This window comes from Anomaloglossus baeobatrachus, chromosome 2 (assembly GCF_048569485.1).
Source record: "Anomaloglossus baeobatrachus isolate aAnoBae1 chromosome 2, aAnoBae1.hap1, whole genome shotgun sequence".
Classification (NCBI taxonomy): Eukaryota; Metazoa; Chordata; class Amphibia; order Anura; family Aromobatidae; genus Anomaloglossus; species Anomaloglossus baeobatrachus.
Window position 1 is genome coordinate 362,990,946 of NC_134354.1, and position 19,581 is coordinate 363,010,526.

Here is a 19,581-nt window from a genome sequence, read left to right on the forward strand (position 1 = left end):
ACTCCAGCACATTAGGTGCTGAGAGGGTTAATTTGTATTACCTGGGCCGGGTTTGTGTGGACAGCTAAAGAGATGGGTGGGATGGCTGTTCACCATATCTCCACCTCAGGGTGTGGTTCCAGAGGTAAAAGCCAGGCCTCTGGAGACACTCATGGTGTTCTGTTTAGCTCTGTACGTTCATGTGCTGGAGGCAGTAGTGTTGTCTTCTTGTCTATGGATTGTGGCTGATGATAATAAACCAGGTGAAAATCGACACGTGAGGTGTTCCTGCATCCATCCCCTACTGCTGAGAGAGTGGCTCTACCACAAGTGGTGCAGACTGCGGGCAGGCATCCCGGGGCCGTTTATGCCTGCTACAGAGGAGCTGGATGTCCTGGGTGAAGGCAGCCATGAGCCAGGGAACACGGTCAGACACCATGGAGGACCTGATTAAACACCTGGTGATGGCCCAGCAGGAGACGAACAAGCTGTTGATACAGCAGCTGCAGCAACAACGGGAGCAACAGCAGAAGCAGATAAAACATCCTAGCAGAGGTAATCCGTGGCAGTGCGACCAGTCCAGGTGATGACGCTAACGTCCGAAAGGCGGTAAGGCGAGGTATTCAAAAGATGACTCTAGGGGATGATGTTGAGGCCTTCTTGACTGTGTTTGAGAAAGTTGCTGAATGAGAAAAACTCCTGCCGGACCAGTGGGCGGAGGTGTTGGCGCCATATTTAAGTGGAGAGCCTAAAAAGGCCTATTATGATCTTGCTTTACAGGACGCTAAGGAGTATGACAGACTAAAGGTTTAAATTGTGGCACGCCTGGGTGTGACTATGACTTGTAGGGCACAACGGGTCCACCAGTGGGCATATCATGGCGACAAACCCCCTCGCTCGTAAATGTTTGATTTATTGCATCTGGTAGAAAAATGGTTGCAGCCAGAGTCCTCCACCCCAGCGCAGATGGTGGAGCGGGTCATAATGGACAGGTTTATTCACTCCCTTCCGAAGCCAGTGCAGACTTGGGTTGCCCAGGGAAACCCCTTGAATGCCGACAACCTGGTTGGACTGGTGGAGAGGTATCAGGTGGTGGAGAGCTTCCAGGGGAAGCCACGGGACTTACCATTTCCCTATTATGGGATTTCTTCAGGGAGCGACTCCCAAAAGAAGGGTACAAGAGCCACAGGAGGGGGGAATCCAAGGTCCCAAGTGGCAAGTGGAGGCATGCAAAAACCCCCAGTCAGTAATATTATCTGTTGGAGGTGCCAGGGACCAGGTCACATTGCTGCCTGTTGTCTTTTGACCACCGATCCGATGGACTGCATCATGGGTCGGCGCTCTTCCTATTATGCATACCTGCTTCGGCCTGCAGTGTGGACAGTCAACCCAGTGAGGGGCCACAGGCATGTCTCGTAGAAATAAATGGTACCAGAATAGTGGGACTGTTAGACTCCGGGAGTTTGGTGACCCTCGTGAGGGACACACTTCCATACCAGCTGATTCCTGGGAAGAGGGTGGGCGTCGCTGTATTCATGGGGATGTTAAGGACTACCCTGTGGCCGCTGTGACTATAAAAACAACTTGTGGGTTGGAGTCTCATGAGGTTGGAGTGGTAAAAGATCTGTTGCACCCACTAATAACAGGGCGAGACTTTGCTTTGTTCTGGGAATTGTGGAGTAAAGGGGTGGAACCCTGTGTCTCAGATAAAGGACAGTTAGCCCTCAATGATAAGACTTCATTTCAGTTGGAGGCGGATGAATTCCCCCTATGTATGTTGGTGGGCGATGAGGACGAGGCCGAGTACCAGGAGGTTGACATGCCGGAGTTGGCCATTTCGGAAGGGAACTTTGGTACTGTGCAAATGAGGGACCTGACACTAAAGGGGCATTTGAAAATGTGACTGTCATAAATGGGGTTGCTCAAGAGCCGCGGGCTGACACCAGATACCCCCACATTGCAGTAAATGGGGAATTGTTATATCGGGTTACCCAGTTGAGAGGTGAGATAACTAAGCAACTATTGGTACCAGGGGCTTATAGACGCCGAGTGTTAGACATGGCCCATTCTCATGTCCTGGGTGGTCACCTGGGGGTAGATAAAACACGGGAGCAGATTCTTCAGAGGTTCTACTGGCCGGGGTGTCAGCAAGAGATTCTTAATCATTGTAGATCCTGTCCCACCTGCCAGCTAACTGCACCAGTTTCACACTTTCGAAGTCCCCTTGTGCCATTACCTATAATAGAGGTCCCGTTTGACCGTATTGCCATAGATCTTGTGGGCCCCCTGATAAAAATCCGCTAGTGGGCACCACTATATCTTGGTGGTTCTGGACTATGCGACTCAATACCCTGAGGCGGTGCCAGTGAGTAATTGTTCCTAAGAATATAGCCAGGGAGTTGGTCCATATCTTCTCTTGGACCGGACTGCCAAAGGAGATCCTGACAGACCAAGGGACCCCCTTTATGTCGAAAGTCATGAGGGAACTGTGTAAGGTGCTGCGGATTACACAACTGAAGACTTCAGTCTATCACCTGCAGACAGACGGCCATGTGGAGAGATTCAATAAGACCTTAAAGTCCATGCTTAAGAAGGTCGTGGAGAAGGATGGCTGAGATTAGGATTGCCTGCTTCCATATTTGCTCTTTTCTATCAGGGAAGTTCCAAAAGCCTCTACCGGGTTCTCTCCCTTTGAACTTTTATATGGTCGACATCCCCGACGGTTGCTTGACATAGCCAAAGAAACCTGGGAAGCAGAGGTTACCCCCCATAGGAGTGTATTTGAGTATGTGGCCCAGATGCAAGAGAGGATGGCTGAGGTGATACCCATCATGAAAGAGTCTTCTCCGGGCTCAAGAGGCACAGGCGAGAGTATATAATTGCTCTGCCAGGGTGAGACAGTTCAGCCCTGGCGACCGTGTGTTGGTGTTGATCCCTACTGTGGAAAGTAAATTTCTGGCCAAGTGGCAGGGACCCTATGAAGTGGTCGAGAAACTGAGAGAGGTGAATTATAAGATCCACCAACCAGGTAGGAGGAAGACCAACCAGGTGTACCATATTAATCTTATTAAGCCATGTCAGCTCCGTGTCTAGCTGCCAAGGTGGACGCTGATATCGAGGACGTCACAGTGGCAGAGACGCTGTCAAGGGCCCAAAAGCAGCAGTGTCGGGAGTTGCTTTATCAAAATCGAGATCTCTTTTCAGAATTGCCGGGGTGTACACAGGTTGTGGAACATGAAGGTCTGAGGGAACCACATGTGAGAGTTCATCTGAAGCCGTACCGGATCCCCGAAGCCCGCCGAGAAGTGATCTCAAAAGAGGTGAAGAGGATGCTGGGCCTTGGGCGTGATTGAGGAATCAAGAAGTGGCTGATCTAGTCCTATTGTCCTTGTGCCAAAGCCGTATGGAGAATGGCGATTTTGCAATGACTACCACAAGTTAAATGAAGTAACAAAATTTGACGCTTATCCGATGCCTCGAGTCGATGAGCTCATTGAAAGTCTTGGGCCAGCTAGGTATATTACCACCCTTGACATGACAAAGGGTACTGGCAAATACCCATGTCTCAAGCAACAAAGGAGAAGACGGCTTTCTCTACACCTGACGGATGTTTCCAGTACACCAGGATGCCGTTTGGGTTGCTGGGAGCCCCAGCCACCTTCCAGAGGGCCATGGACCAGATCCTAGTTTCTCATCAGAAGTACGCCGCAGCTTATCTGGATGATAGTGATCTTCACCCCGGATTGGGGGAGTTATCTACAGAGGGTCCATGCGGTGCTGGATGCATTGAGGAAGGCGGGGTTTACCATAAACCCGAAGAAGTGCGCCATAGGGAAGGAGGAGGCCTGGTACCTGGGCTATGTTGTCGGTAGGGGCCTAATCAAGCCACGAGAGAATAAAGTGGAGGCGATCAAGAATTGGCCACGACCACTCTCTAAAAAGGTTAGGGCATTTCTGGGAATCGTCGGATACTACCGCCAGTTTGTACCGCAATTTGCAGTGAGGGCAGCTCCGCTGACCGATCTCCTCGGGGTTGTGAAGCCATTGGTGGCCAAGTGGACCTCTGAGGCGGAGGTGGCATTCCAGGACTTGAAGTCTGCTTTGTGTCGGCAACCAGTCCTGGTGGCACCTGACTTTACAAAGGAGTTTGTGCTTCAGACTGATGCTTCGGAGGTCGGGTTGGGAGCTGTGCTGTCGCAGGAAATAAATGGCGAGGAACATCCAGTGCTTTACCTGAGTGGGAAACTCTCCTCTTGTGAGAAAAACTATGCCATTGTGGAAAAGGAATGCCTGGCCATTAGGTGGGCAGTGGACTCTCTAAAATACTATCTACTAGGCCATAAATTCAGGCTAGTGTCTGATCATGCGCCACTGACATGGTTGAGAAGTAGCCAGGGAAAGAATGCTAGGGTGACCAGGTGGTTTCTAGCCCTCCAAGACTTTGCCTTCCATGTGGAGCACAGGCCTAGGAAGTTACATGGGAATGCAGATGTTCTGTCGTGGCTCCCCTGTTTGGTGGTTGATGGTGCCCATGCTCCCAACTTTGGGCAGAGGGGGGAAATATGTGATGTGATCACTGGTGATGTGCACAAGGGGAGATATGTGTCGCTGCGATTATTGCAATCAGTGATGTGAACCCGGATGTAGAACTCCAGCACATTAGGTGCTGAGAGGGTTAATTTGTATTACCTGGGCCGGGTTTGTGTGGACAGCTAAACAGATTGGTGGGATGGCTGTTCACCATATCTCCACCTCGAAGTGTGGTCCCAGAGGTAAACGCCAGGCATCTGGACACACTCATGGTGTTCTGTTTAGTTCTGTATGTTCCTGTGCTGGAGGCAGTAGTGTTGTCTTCTTGTCTATGGATTGTGACTGATGATAATAAACCAGGTGAAAATTGGCACGTGAGGTGTTCCTGCATCCATCCCCTACTGTTGAGAGAGTGGCTCTACCACAATACGTTTGATAAATTTATCTCTGAAAAAACCCTATATAACATTGAGGAGAGGTAGATCGGTGGGGGACCGACTGGTACACAGTCTGTATAAACCCCGTACACAACCAAATACTTGGCTTGATAGAAAACTTCTTGGCATCTTTAGGTGTGGTCACTGCAAATATTGCAAGTGGATCAGTCCAGCTAAAAATGTTACAAGTTCATCCACAGGGAAGTACTGAACTATCAGGGACTTCCCCATCTGCACTACTGTGGGTGTGATATACTGTACATGGCTACGTGCACCAGTGAAATGGATTACATTGGCAAAACCAAGAGAGAGGTCAATAAACATGTAGCAGAACATTTGGGGGGTATAAGGAACAAAAGAGACACTCCTTTGGCAAGACATATAAATCTGGTTCATGGGGTGACATTGACCAGGTCTCCTTCAGAGTGGTTGAGATGGTTGCATCCAGTCCCAGATGTGGGTACTGGAATTGTTTTATCCTGAAAAAGGAATGGGACTGGATCTACTGGTGCATGTCCGTAAGCACCAGAGGGCTTAATGAGCAACTTACCTTTAGCCATTTTTTGGGCTGAACTATTTTTTAAGTATTTATAGGTTAAACTTGGATATATCTATTTGATTGAGACCCTTTTTACTATTTATTTAAATTTTCCTTATTTTCTGTTCCCCATCTGTTGAGAGAAAAACTTAGCCACTTAATATTTATTTTATTACATGTGTGGTTTCATTATAATTATTTTTATTACATTTTTTTCTCAACATTTCTCTTTCATTTTAGGAAGCTCCCCGCCTAAGCAATTTCATACACTGCCTCATATATGGTAATATTTTAAGGCATATTATTTTACATGGAATATATTTACGGCCTCTCTGTACGCCTTTTCCCTACATGTGGTGAAGGTCACCTGGCAATGTGTTTAGCATGCCCCCGCTCCATGCTTCCTAAAGAGGCAGCATGCACAATTTGGAAGAGTCCCCAGTCTATGGCTGGGAGGCACCGGCTATTTAAGACAACCTTCCCTATACAGTAGAGAGGTGCCTGAGCAATCTTAGTTCTTAGTTTCTGTGCGTGCTAGTAGCATTTTCTGGCCCCTGCGTAGCTGAACTAGTTAGTCTGGTAAACCTAAACCCATAATGCTGTGACCCTGAACCCATACTCCTGTGTACCTGAATCCGCACTTCTGAGCAGATAGTGTTGGTGGTGGTGGTGGTGGTGGAGGAGGGCAAGGCCAACATCCCAACAAGCACATTGTAGCTGACTTTTTAAAGTGCTGTCAGATATGTCCCAAAAAAAGTCACCAATATAATGTACAAGTTAGAGCCCTTTCTAATCAAAAACGGGAGAAAAATGTAAAAACCGAAACGTGTGTGAACATATGCTAAAGTGGTTTTTTTGAGGTCGGAACTTGATTTTACGTTTTATTAAAGTGATTAGGCACCACAAACTGTTTCTTATCAATTTCCCCTCTTTTACTTTGGTTTGAAAGCTGTTCTGGCGACTACATAAAAGCCGCGTGCAGCTTTGAGCACCTAATTCCAAAACACCAGAAATGCAGTCACGCACCTTCTACAGGCTTTGTCCATACTGTTTCTGCCTTTTTCCATCCATTTCAGCCTTTTCCTCACTCACCACAGCTCGCCGTTTGGTCTAACGTAAAATTATACGGGTTTCCCATATCCTTACATTGCACATCGAATATTTGCGAATAGTCGAATAGTGACGACCTATTCGTTGGGTATTCGCGAAGTCGAATGTTTTGGTATTCGATCATACCTAGTAAGGATACATGCCCACAATCAGGAATAGTGGTGTTTTGGACATAGCATGTTTATCCTGCATCCAAAATTCAGCGTTGTACAGAACAAGTGTCGCGGGCGGAGGGGACGCGCTCACCACGCTTGGGTCCGGGGCTTCTGCTGCTGCTGCTCGGTGGCTCGAGCGGTGGGCCGGACCCGGGGACTCGAGTGGCGCTCCTCGCCCGTGAGTGAAAATGGATGGATTTGGTTAAGGAGATTGTTCGTGACGCCACCCACGGGACGTGGTGATGATTAGAGATGAGCAAACCGGTCGCGGTTCGGCTCGAGTTCGGTTCGCCGAACGGAGGTCTCGTTCGAGTTCGGTTTGGCGAACCACTCGAACCGCATAGGAAACAATGGGAGGCAATCACAAACACATAAAAACACCTAGAAAACACCCTCAAAGGTGACAAACAACTCACAACACAAAACAAACACATGGGAAAGTGACAAGGACATATACTCATGCGAAAACAAAAAAGCTTGACAAGGAAAAAGAGGAGGAGACACAGATACATGAGTAGATGCAAGGGAACATCGATGCCATTACTGTGCAACTTGAGCCTTGCTCATTTTAGGCTTCCAATCTGGATAAATTGCCTGAGCTCGCCACGTACGCCTTGGGGATCTTGTCGTGTCCCGCAGCCAGCGTTCTCTCGGAACCTGTCTTCAGTGCTGCTGGGGGTGTGCTGACAGATAAGCACACGTGTCTGTCCACTGACAATGTTTAAATACTAACATTCACCAAGATGAGGAAGTCATGGGTCACAGAGGACTTTTTTTCCCCTGGGTCATCCAGGGAAGCGAAAGGCACCTGTATTTTTGAGAGTGCTTCATGCAAAGCATCTTTTTCATCTTCAAAATGGGGGTCAACTGATGCCAGTCAAGTGGGGTGTGTGTGGCCCAGTTAGTGGAAACGAGGGAGACTGTGGTTGGAGTCCCCTCGCTTTTGAAAAAAGAACCAAGATGAACAAGTCATGGCTCTCAGAGGACTTTTCTTCCCCTGGGTCAGCCAGGGGAGGCGAAAGGCACACGTATTTTGGATAGTGCTTCATGCAAAGCATCTTTGTAAGCTTGAAAATGGGGGTCAACTGATGCCAGTCAAGTGGGGTGTGTGTGGACCAATTTTTGGAAACAAGAGAGACTGTGGTTGGAGTCCCCTTGCTGTGTTTTACAAGCTTTTAGAAGGGCATGACATGGCTTAGAGGTTGACTTTCAGCATCTGCAAACTGTTGGCTACTAAAATGCTGCCTTTCCAACCTTTTTAACTGAGGATTTTCGAGACCTTATGCCCATAGCAGTGCCCCAAGAGCCGATGCCCAGGCGCCACTCCTTCTCCAACAAAGACGTGCCCGCGCTACACCAGCATGTCGCACCAAATATCACCGCTTCTTTGAGAAAGTCTGTGTGACAGGGTGCATTTCACCACAGATGCTTGGCCCAGTAAGCATGGACAGGGGCGTTACATGTCGCCGACTGGGCACTGGGTAACTATGGTGATAGATGGAGAAGTGTCTGCTGTACAAGTCTTTCCTGTCCCCACGAGTTGTGTGTTTCAATCCTTCCTCTGTATGTACAAGTTCCTCCACTGCTTCTGCCTCATCAACCACGTGTTGTTCCTGCACATCAGCCCAAACCCTGTGTGGTCAGGCCACCCTTCCTTGTAACTGCACCCAAGGAATCCCACACACCTCCTTACTATGCTGGCAGCAGAGCTCAAGGCCATCAGGCGGTCAAATGTTTACTTTGAAATGTAGGGGAAATGTGAGACACCGCTGAGGAGTTGTGGACGGTTAGCTCTGTAGAGTGAGACCGAGTTTCATCAATGGTTGCCTCCACTCAACCAGCAGCCAGGGAATGCCGGGTGCGACAATGATGCTAAACAGTCTGCGGCCCTTCTTCAGGGCAATGTGACACACGTGCCTTGTATGGCTCACGTGTTGAATCCGAATCTCCAGCAATTTTTAAAACACTATCCCTGCCTACATGTCATTCTGTCGAGGGCAGAGTGTAACGCCTGCCTGGATCAACACACTCAGACTGGCTGTAAAGGATAAGCTAGAGGGAACCCACTCACCAAGTTGGACCCCAGAACCCTGAAACCTTTTAACCCCCTATACAGTGATTTTGAATTACACAGGGCCCAAGGTGATCAATACCTGTGGAAGGCTGCAGTTCCAGAGAATAGTAGTCATGCAGGGTCAAAACATTAATTGAGGAAGAGGAACAGAATGGGAGGGACAGGACTTAATCAAAAAACAAGCAGAGGTGAAATGCAAATCGGCCAACGAGGTACCTAAACAGCAAGCAGGAAAAGTAGTCAGGTAACAAGCACAAAAGCTCATAAAACTAAACTGGGGGTAACAGTAACCAGAGGTTCATAGCTATGTCTGGCAGTGGTCTTCAGACAGGAGGGGCCTAAAAAAGGGTGTTGTGTCTTCCCATTGGTTGTAGCTGAATGATAGTACTTCATCTGTGAGATACCCACCACCTGCATTCAGCCATTGGTTCTGCATATGTCAAGGTAACGCAGTCCAGTGGGTGAGCATAACCTACGTCCACCTGCGCCGCTGGCGTCGACTCCTCTCCCATCATCAGCACTATGCACGAAAGGAACACGTTGTCACCTTGTGACAGGAGTACAAATTGACGTAGCGGACTACGGTGGGTACTTAACAGCCGTATTAAGTATTATTCGGAGTCAGGTGTTGGTCCAAGAAGAAGGGAGGAAGTACTGGAGGAGTCATATGCGGAAGGGATAACAAGATCTACAAGGTCCAGACGGTCAGCGGCACCTTGGCGGCAGTCATGGTACGGTGGGGGAGAGAGATTATCAAGGGAGCATAGTATCAGCAAAACAGTTGAGGAAGGTGCAGGAGCCAAGGAAGAAATGGAGGACGAACTGGCGATGGGCATGGAAGACTTAGCAGATTAGTGAGAGCTTGCTCACATTTTGGTTGTGCGAGGTTGTGGGGAGAGGGCAGAGGAAGGAGGCATGATTCTCACCTCTCCGCCACCAACACACCAAGGACTTGGTCCTCCTGGATGCTCAAGACACATGAGCGCCTTCTTGCTGCACTACCTACAACATGACCCTCAGATTGTACGAATTCCAAGTCATGCTGACTACTGGGTTGCCACACTGTTAGATCCCCGATACAACACAAAATTTTGCGAAATAACTCCTGCCATAGAAAGGGACGCAAGTATGCATGAGTATCAGCAGAGGGTGTTACGCAATCTTACATCTGCTTTTCCACTAAACACCAGTGGTGCACAGAGTGAATCTCAACGCTTTTTCATCGATAGGAGGAAATGGTCTTACTTGTCCACATCTGAGGGACCGAGGGCTGGCTGCTGTGCTGAGACGGCGTTGAGTACGGTGTCTCTGCAGAGTTGCATTTTTGGTCATATACAAACTGAGTTGAAAAAGTACAGATGCTGGTGGAAAGGGGAACAGGTGTGTTGGAAAGGGTAAAAAAGTTTGTATCCGTGGGTTTGGTGGTTAAGCAACATTAACATTTGCTGAAGAAACAACATCTGGTATGGTGGGACTGGCAGATTTGGATAAGGTGGTATATACTATGTTACCGCTATATAAAAAATATTAAGAAGAAAAGAAAGAGAAAGGTAGATATCCCAATCGCCATTCGGTGTCCACCGTGCTCACAGATGGAAAAGGAGAGGTTGGCAACTGGAAGGTTAGGTGGAGGATACAGAGCAGGTTGACTCTCAAACAAATAGTAGCCTGAACCGATTTAGACGCCACTCGGATCTGGAGACTTGGAACCCTGTTAGCGTGACAGGGTCCACACGACCACCCAACCCCAGAACTCCCTGTTAACAACACAGGGGCCATTGGTTACGCTGTCCATGTGCGTAGGGGACACACCTGTGGACAGCAGGCGCATCAGCAGCAGCAGGCCTGTTTATGCCACTGGGCTGCACTAGCAGGACTGGTAGGACAGGAGCTGTTCTTAAACGTTCTGCGTTACCAACTGTGGTGGCGGCCTGCATCGATGACCTATCCCTGCCTACCTCTGGCCTAAAGCCGCAATGGGTTCAACACATGGAGGTGTGCTCTTTCGGAGCATAATAGAAGACTGGGCACCTTCTCCTTGGCTCCAGCCCCTTTAATAACCTGGGTCCGCCCCAAACCAGGGTGGACCACAATGCACCTCCTGGAGACAAAAGCAGAGTGACACGTCATGAGCGGCATAACTAGCGTCCTATTTTGAACTGCCACTTGAATGATGACCTCATGGCTACCAAAACCAAAACACCTCAACAGTCATCGTCTGACCAACAACAATGAGGTGACAAGTCATAGGGGGGGGCCTCTGCAAGCCTGTTGGGAGTGGCCTGGCCAAATTGTCAGGACACCTGATGCCCTGTGGTCTATGTGGGCCCCCACATCAGGGGCAGGGCCAAAGAGTTCATTACCTGACCTAGCCTCTGATGCAGGAAGTGCCTGAGCATGCTCAGTAGCATGAAATACAGTTTCTGAAAAAAAGACTATCCGCTTCAGCATGCTGTCTAGGCACAACACAGGACTTAGACCCGGCACGGAGTGCAAGTACCTGTGCAAAGAGGCTTTTCTCAGTCAGTGTGAAGCCCCACAGGTGTTGTGTTGGTGCATTACCTTCAGGGACTCCACGTGGAGGAAGAGTCTGGTCACACTTAGGTTGCTTCTTTATATGTATTTTCGTGACGCCACTCTCGGTATTGCGGTCAGTGGGGACCGCCACTGCAGTGTAAGGGGACACCTGGGGCTGATGTTGGGTGCAGTTAGTTTTAGTGGCCTCCCGAGAGTGAGTCAAGCACCAGGGCCCTGTGTAAGTGTGTTGAGCCGCAGGTCGCAGAATGACTCAGGCACAGTCCAAACAAGCATGCGCTGTAGCCCAAAATTAAGACTTTGCCTCAGGATTGACACAGTCAGGCAGAGCATACTCAGTTGGCGAAACACTGGAGTTAGGCTGCGGCTGGGGTAAATCAGCACACAGGAAGGAGCAACCGCGGAAACACTTCGTTCAATTGTGAGGGGAGTCATTTTGGAGTTTGGGGAGGAGTACCGTAACGCCAGTGAGCAGCATCCTGTGCCACAGACCAACATTCTTCCGGTGCTGTCTATACTGTTAACCATGATAGGAGCGTTAAGTCTGTATTTATGGCAACTGGCCATCACAGTACCCGGGTACGGTAGGCTGGGCCCAGACAGTAATGCGTGCACACAACACTTTGTTTTATTATGAAAACACATATATGTTCTGGGTAGGACGACTATATAGACAATCACACTTGCTGCCTCTGCAATGTCAAATTGTCACGTACAGTTTAAATCATAGAGGGACCGCAACACATGTTTGCATTGAATTTTGCTTTTCAATATTTACATGACTGTGTTGCAGAGCTGTGTGGTTTGCATTCACACTGTTATCATCTGCCTTATCTGTGAGGCTTCAGCTAACAAGGGTATTCAGGGTGGGTGATGTGTTTTGTCTATGTTTAGGTGGATAACTGGGAAGCTCTTGTGATGCGCCACTAGTAAGTTGTCTTCGCACACACACACACACACACACACACACACACAATTACTGCTGCTACGCAGAGAGCTTAGAACAATCTATTAAGTTGCCTACTGCTTGCTATTATTTCAATTTAATGCATGGTTCTTATTGTTTGTATTGGGAAAGTGAAACAATCATTTATGAACCCAACTGCAAACAGTGCTTTTCATGTTGCGTGGTTTTGCTGCATACTGGGGATCCCACCAAATACAAGACTTAAAATGAAGCATAAGTCGCAAAGGGAATTTCACTGTGCTACAATGCGGCCTAGCGGGGCTGTGCAACCACCGCCTGCCCCATCACGTGCATCTGCGTGCTCTTCATCCTCTGTGACTGTGGGGAAAGCTGTCACATATGCTTTTTCACACTGAACTTCCACCAAGTTACCCATAAGCGGGAGTGTGATTGGCAGGTCGTTACTTGTTTTTTAAGTGCAAACAGATGGTATTGTTGAGCTGTCAGACATCGAGAGAACAACCATTGGATGAAGGAAACATTATATCCACGCCTGCACTTTCATGAAAGATTGGCTGGACTACCTGCAGTTAATTATTGCGTTCCACAAATGGAAAGGAGTGTAGAATGCACATCTGTTGCACGTTGCTTGGCAGCAAATGAACAATAACTTTGTATTCCAGACAATTTTAGGATGGCAGAAAAAGTGTCAGCTCTTTGGGCAAATTAAATAGCATGGCAAAAGTGGGCAGGTGGGTACGGTGGCCGTGTTCTGTGTGTACCAGGACAGTAAAGGAAGCCTCACTTTCTATCCTTCCTAATGATGAAATGCAGCAAGGAATTCCCTGAGTTTGCTATAAAAATAGCGTTGCAAAATGTGCATGAGGGTGTCATGCAGAGGTGCTAAAAATAGCTTGGCACCAGTGGGGCACAAATGGAGTACAACAACCACTTTTTGGATGCCACTAACTGGCAGCATTTTTTGCTATTATTATAGCTTATTAAAAACAGAGCAGGAGGGTGTCATGCAGAGGTGCTAGAAATAGCTTGGCACCAGTGGGGCACAAATGGAGTACAACAGCCACTTTTTGGATGCCACTAACTGGCAGCATTTTTTGCTATTATTATAGCTTATTAAAAACAGAGCAGGAGGGTGTCATGCAGAAGTGCTAGAAATAGCTTGGCACCAGTGGGGCACAAATGGAGTACAACAGCCACTTTTTGGATGCCACTAACTGGCAGCATTTTTTGCTATTATTATAGCTTATTAAAAACAGAGCAGGAGGGTGTCATGTAGAGGTGCTAGAAATAGCTTGGCAGCCACTTTTAGGATGCCACTAAGTTTACTCAGTGTTTGCTAGTATAATGGCTTAGTAACAATGAGTTTGAGTGTGCAATGCAGTGGTGCTGAAAATAGATTTGCACTAGTGGGACACTAATGGAAGTCCAACAGCCACTTTTAGGATGCCACTAAGTTTACTCAGTGTTTGCTAGTATAATGGCTTAGTAACAATGAGTTTAAGTGTGCAATGCAGAGGTGCTGCAAATAGATTTGCACTAGTGGGACACTAATGGAAGTCCAACAGCCACTTTTAGGATGCCACTAAGTTTACTCAGTGTTTGCTAGTATAATGGCTTAGTAACAATGAGTTTGAGTGTGCAATGCAGAGGTGCTGCAAATAGATTTGCACTAGTGGGACACTAATGGAAGTCCAACAGCCACTTTTAGGATGCCACTAAGTTTACTCAGTGTTTGCTAGTATAATGGCTTAGTAACAATGAGCTTGAGTGTGCAAAGGGCAGGAGGGTACAGTGGCAGGGTTGTGGGTCAGTATACAGGAAAGGAAGCCTCACTTTCTATCCCTCCTAATGGGGAAATGCAGCGAGGAAGTCCCTGAGCTTAGCTACACAGACGCTGTTATCTTCTGTAGCTGTTAAAATCTGTTTCCACTGACCTGACTTTCACCTATGGCTCTGAGCCTGCTGTTATTAGCCCTTACAAGGGCTAATAGAAACTTCTATCCCTATTCTGTATAGCGCTGTGTGTAGAGCGTACACAGCAGTATCGGAGACAGGAGCTACGCCAGCGGTGACTGACACCCAGATGCAGAAGAGATAATGGTGTCCGGACGGGCAGATACCAGTTTTTATAATGCAGGGACATGTGACATGGTCATCCTATCACACATGCCGTTGCTTCTCTGGCTAAAAGTCCACTTAGCTGTGTGTGTGTCTGGGATTGGCTGACATGCTGGCCTGCCCCACTACACGCGCGCGCTTAGGGAAGGAAGACAAGGAAAAAAAAAAAAAATGGCGATTGCCATTATCCCTGCAGCAGTGATCTGAATGCGCTGTTCCACAGAGTGACTTACACTATTACAGCGGAAAGCCAGCTAGTAATTAGCTTGGCTTTTTGCTGCTAGAACCCTTCTCGAACTTAACTAGAACTATCAAGCTTTAGCAAAAAGCTCGAGTTCTTGTTCGATCTAGAACAGCCCCCAAAATCACTCGAACCGCGAACTGGAGAACCACGAACCGCGCTCAACTCTAGTGATGATGGCACCACCGCTGCTGGTAACGGGGATCCCGGGAGAGATGGTAGGATGCAGCTGGGATGTTGTCTCCTCCGTGAGTAGGGGGTTTGGTGATCCCGGGGCCCGGTGGTGTGATGGGGAGGCTGGACGGCTGGGGTGCAGGGACTGCGCGGTGCGGTGCCGGACGGCACTGGTGTACTCACTCAGACACTGACAAAGTCTCTGGTAAACCAAAATGGCCGGATGGACGGGTCCCGCAGCCGACCGCAGTGTTGATGTTGTGCTCTCCCTGGACGGCTGATGGTGGCTGTCTTTCCCTGCACCTTTGTGTACTGTGTTGACTCTGATGGTTTCCCAAATGGCAGTCCGCTCCCCGGCGTATAGGTACCTTAGGAGCCCTTTTGCCCGCAGGCGCTGGGCCTTGGATCTCTAGCCTGTGGTGGTGGCTGTATGTCCTCACGGTGTGAGCATTTGCCTTGTGACGGGACTTGGGTAGTTAGGAAACCCCTGGGGTTCCTGTCACTCTCGGATTTGACTATTGTTGGCGGCTCCAAGCTTGGTCGGGGTCCGATGGCCCTGCCTGTGTGCTCAACTTCACTCCGCTCCCCGGTTCGGTACCGGTGGGCCACCGCCCAAACCCCGGTCCTACGGTTCCGCAGAGTTCCGCTGACTCCTGCAGACGGCCACCACCATCTGCCAACCTTGCTGTAGGTGCCTGGGCTCCAACCCAGGCACGGCAGTCGTTTACTCCTCTCACTTCAAACTCCTAAACTGTTCTGCTCCTTTTTCCCGCCTCCAGGTCTGTAAACTCCTCGATGGGTGGGGTTAACTACCTGTCTCCGCCCCACCTGGTGTGGACATCAGACCCTGGAGGGAGGCAACAAGGGTTTTTGTCTGACTGTTGTAACTGCCTAGGGTGGGGGTGTGTGTGCGTGTTGTTACCTGTGACCCCTGGCTAGTCCAGGGAGTCACATTCCTCCTTGGTAAAATGTAGACCGTCTGCGGGCTGCCCGTCCATCACCGGTTTTATTTTTCAAACTGTAAAAGACAAATAACATTTTAACATTCAACAAACGGATATTTAGAAATCTTCCCTTACGGGAGGCACGGTACTTTATCGTTTCAAATATTGAACATTTTTATTAAACGGACGGGTTCATGGTCATCCGCTCTCCCACTCAAGCAACCAAGCCCTGTTGCTGCCCCTAAGAAGTGGGCAGCACCCCTTTACCCAAGTCCAGGTTCAGGCTGCCCGAGCGGGAACGGGTACGGTAACTCGCACCCGGCTGTCACTTCAAGGGACCCTACGTCCAGGGGGACCCCTGACCCCCGGAGGATGGCCACCGGTCCAGGTGGTGGCCGGGCCCCAGCCTGCTCTGCTGCGGGCCCTTCCTCCAATCCCCCTCTTCGGAGGTGGCACGGACGGAAAAACAGCCACAAACTATTTACAAACCCACAAGTTCGTGGGTGACCTGCCAGTTCTCGGCCATGTCCATGAGTAGTCTCTCATTCGGATAATAAACACGTAGAGTCCCTCTGGGGACAACTTGCTTAAAACGGACGGTAATCACGGTGGGCAATCAGATGAAAACTCGGGTTTCATTGGTATTCATTCACTCATTCAACTGCTGAGGGTCCCAACAGGGACAACTTGCTTGCAACGGAGGCTCGCTGCCACTATTCTATCTCTTCCTCTAAAGGTGGCCTCGCCCTCCGCCTCCAACATTGCAAACATACGGTAGCAGGCCTGGTGGGAGAGGGCTGCCTGGTATCCATTCCCACCACCACGCGGGACATAGAAAGCTACTGGTGCATTGCCGTCAGGAAGGCTCTCACCCGCTAGCTCGGACTCCGAGACCGGTTCTGTATCGGGATCGGAGCTGTCACTACCGGTCTCCTCCCGGTCAGGCAGATCACCCCCAACTGCAGCAGCATCCGGGCCTGCGACTTCCTCAGTTTCTCCGACCTTCGGACCTCCTGAGACCAGCACTTCGGGTCCCGCCGCCATAGTACGGGACAGCGGGCCAGGCAGGTCAGCGCTGGCGGCCCCCACGGGTGATGGCCGAGACGGTACAAGGGCCAGGGTCAGACCGGGTCTCCCAGCCGCAGCGTTCGGTCCCTGTGGGTCACTCACCAGCTCCGTCACGTCGGCCCCCATTTCGTGTATCTGTCAAAATAAAATCAGATAGCGCAATCTAAATAGCACCCGAGATATTTTGTTAATAGATTTGTAGTTAGAAGCTGCTCACCTGGTTTTGTTGTGCGCCCTCGCACAACCCCGGTGATGAGCGTGTAATTCCTCTAGAATTAAGGGGCTGTAGTAACTGATGTTATCCGATCCTTTTTGGCTGGATGGAGCCGGAGGTTTACCGCTGATAGCTCCTGGTTCACCGACTCCTTTGATCCTGAAGCTTCAGGTCGGCTCTCCATCCTCCCGCTGGATTGATCAGGGTGAACTGATAGATTCTGTGATCCTCAGCAGCTCTTTGCCGGAATCCCTTTCGGGAGTGGACAATGTAGATAATAGTGATGAAAATCCGGTCTTTGAGCGCTAATAATGGATTTGAATCTGGAGGTTCTTTTGAAGATAAGGCTTTATTATTAAATAAATAAATAAAGCTCTTGTTATCACTTCACAACGCGTTTCAGCAAGATCCCCTTGCTTTCCTCAGGTGTAACAAGAGCTAATGCACATAAAATTTATAGGTGAACAACCCCTTAGGTGGGGCTTATGGGTGTAACATACATGCAAATCATTGTTAAAAGGATTTTTTTTGAAAGATTTGTTTTAAAAGGATTTTTTTAAAAAGATTTTTTTAAAAAGAAGTCGGATAAATTTGTGATAAATTTCTTAGTAAAACCTCTAGACATAATAAAATTGAATAAAACCATAAAACAATTATGTCAATTAGAAACACGGTTTACACAAGCTTATTCTAAATAAATACATGTATTATAATAACATATTGAAATATTATTCGACCTTATTTTGCCCTTTACCCTGTTGTAATAAACGTATGCATATACATACTGAACATATTATTCGACCTTATTTTGCCCTTTACCCTGTTGAAATAAACGTATGCATATACATACATACACGTGCACACATATATAATTATATATAGGGGGATATGGAGACATATTGATGTAGGAGAAAGAAGGATCCTGATTACCAAATTATTTGTTTATCCGAATTATGTTTTACATACTAGTTTTGCAATATTACCAGTATCAATTTATATGGATTTATATTTTTTTCCCCCCTTATATACATTTAATTTTATTTATATATTTATATTTTTATTCCCTCTGTTCTCTTTTTTCATTTTAATTTTATTTTATTTATACATTTCATTTACTTCTTGATGTGTGCATATGCACGTGTATAAGCACACACATATATATACACATACATATATACACACACAGTCCCATATATCTCCCTATATGCATGCAAGCACATTCATATACATACACACGTTATCCCCTGCATAACTTTATCTTTGAATATATCCTCCTATTATTTTATTTTTTATTTTTAAAATTATATAGTCATTATAATTGTTATCATTGTTTGGCAACATTATCTAGCATTACATTGTGGCCTTCCGGAGCTAGTGTACCCAATTTGAAGATCCAATAGCTCTCCTTTTTAATAAGTTTATTCAATGCCCTTGGATCCTTATTATCAATAGAATCTATTATTGTAAGTTTCATTTTTGGGTCCCTATTGTGTACAATATTATAATGTCTTGATACACTGTGAAAAAGATATCCATTTTTTATATTATGCCGGTGTTTGTTCAACCTTGCATGTAATTCTTGAATAGTTCTTCCCACGTATTGGATACCACAGGGGCACTCCAATAGATAGACTACATATGTGGAGTGACAATCATATCTTTGTTTTATTATAAAAGTTTCCCTTGTGGTTTTTGACGTGTAAGTTTTTTCTCCCTTAGTGATTACCTTGCAGCATAGACATTTCGGTGTATGGCATGGGAAACATCCCCATTGATTTGGGTTGCTCATCTTAACAGCTAGGGATTTCTGGATCATATTACTTGGTGCAATTAAATTACCCAGATTCCTATTTTTCTTATATATAATAATAGGTCTGTCTGGTATATGGTCTATTAATATAGGGTCACTTTTTAGTATGAACCAATACTTAATTAGCTTTTCAATATGGGTTCTTGGTTGGCAAAATGTAGTAACAAGACTCCATTTGGAAAGTTTGGTTTATTCTTCCTTATTTCTGTCATTCACTTGTTTAGGTTGTACACATATTTTCTGAGTCAGGGGATTTGTTTTTTTGTATGCATCCTGTATTAGTTTTTTGGGGTATCCTTTTTCCAGAAATCTTTGTTTCAGTATTTTACACTCATTCATATAGTCTATAGGGTATATTTCTGACCCATCTTGGTAGGTGTCCACTATTGTATTTTAGATAACTATTTACATCTACTGGTTTAAAATGTGTGGATGTAGTAATTATTCCATTTTCATTTAAATTAATCTGTAAATCTAGAAATTGAATAGTCTTAGTGGAGTAGGTAGCTGTAAATGATAAACCCCATTCGTTTCTATTGATGTCCTCTATAAATTCTGTTATTTCATCCAATGGGCCTTTCCATATAATGAAGAGGTCATCAATGAAACGACGGTAATGTGCTATATGTTTTTTAAAAATAGAATTCATGATGTGGACGGACTCGAACGCACCCATGAATAAATTGGCATAGCTTGGTGCGAATCGCGTCCCCATCGCACATCCCC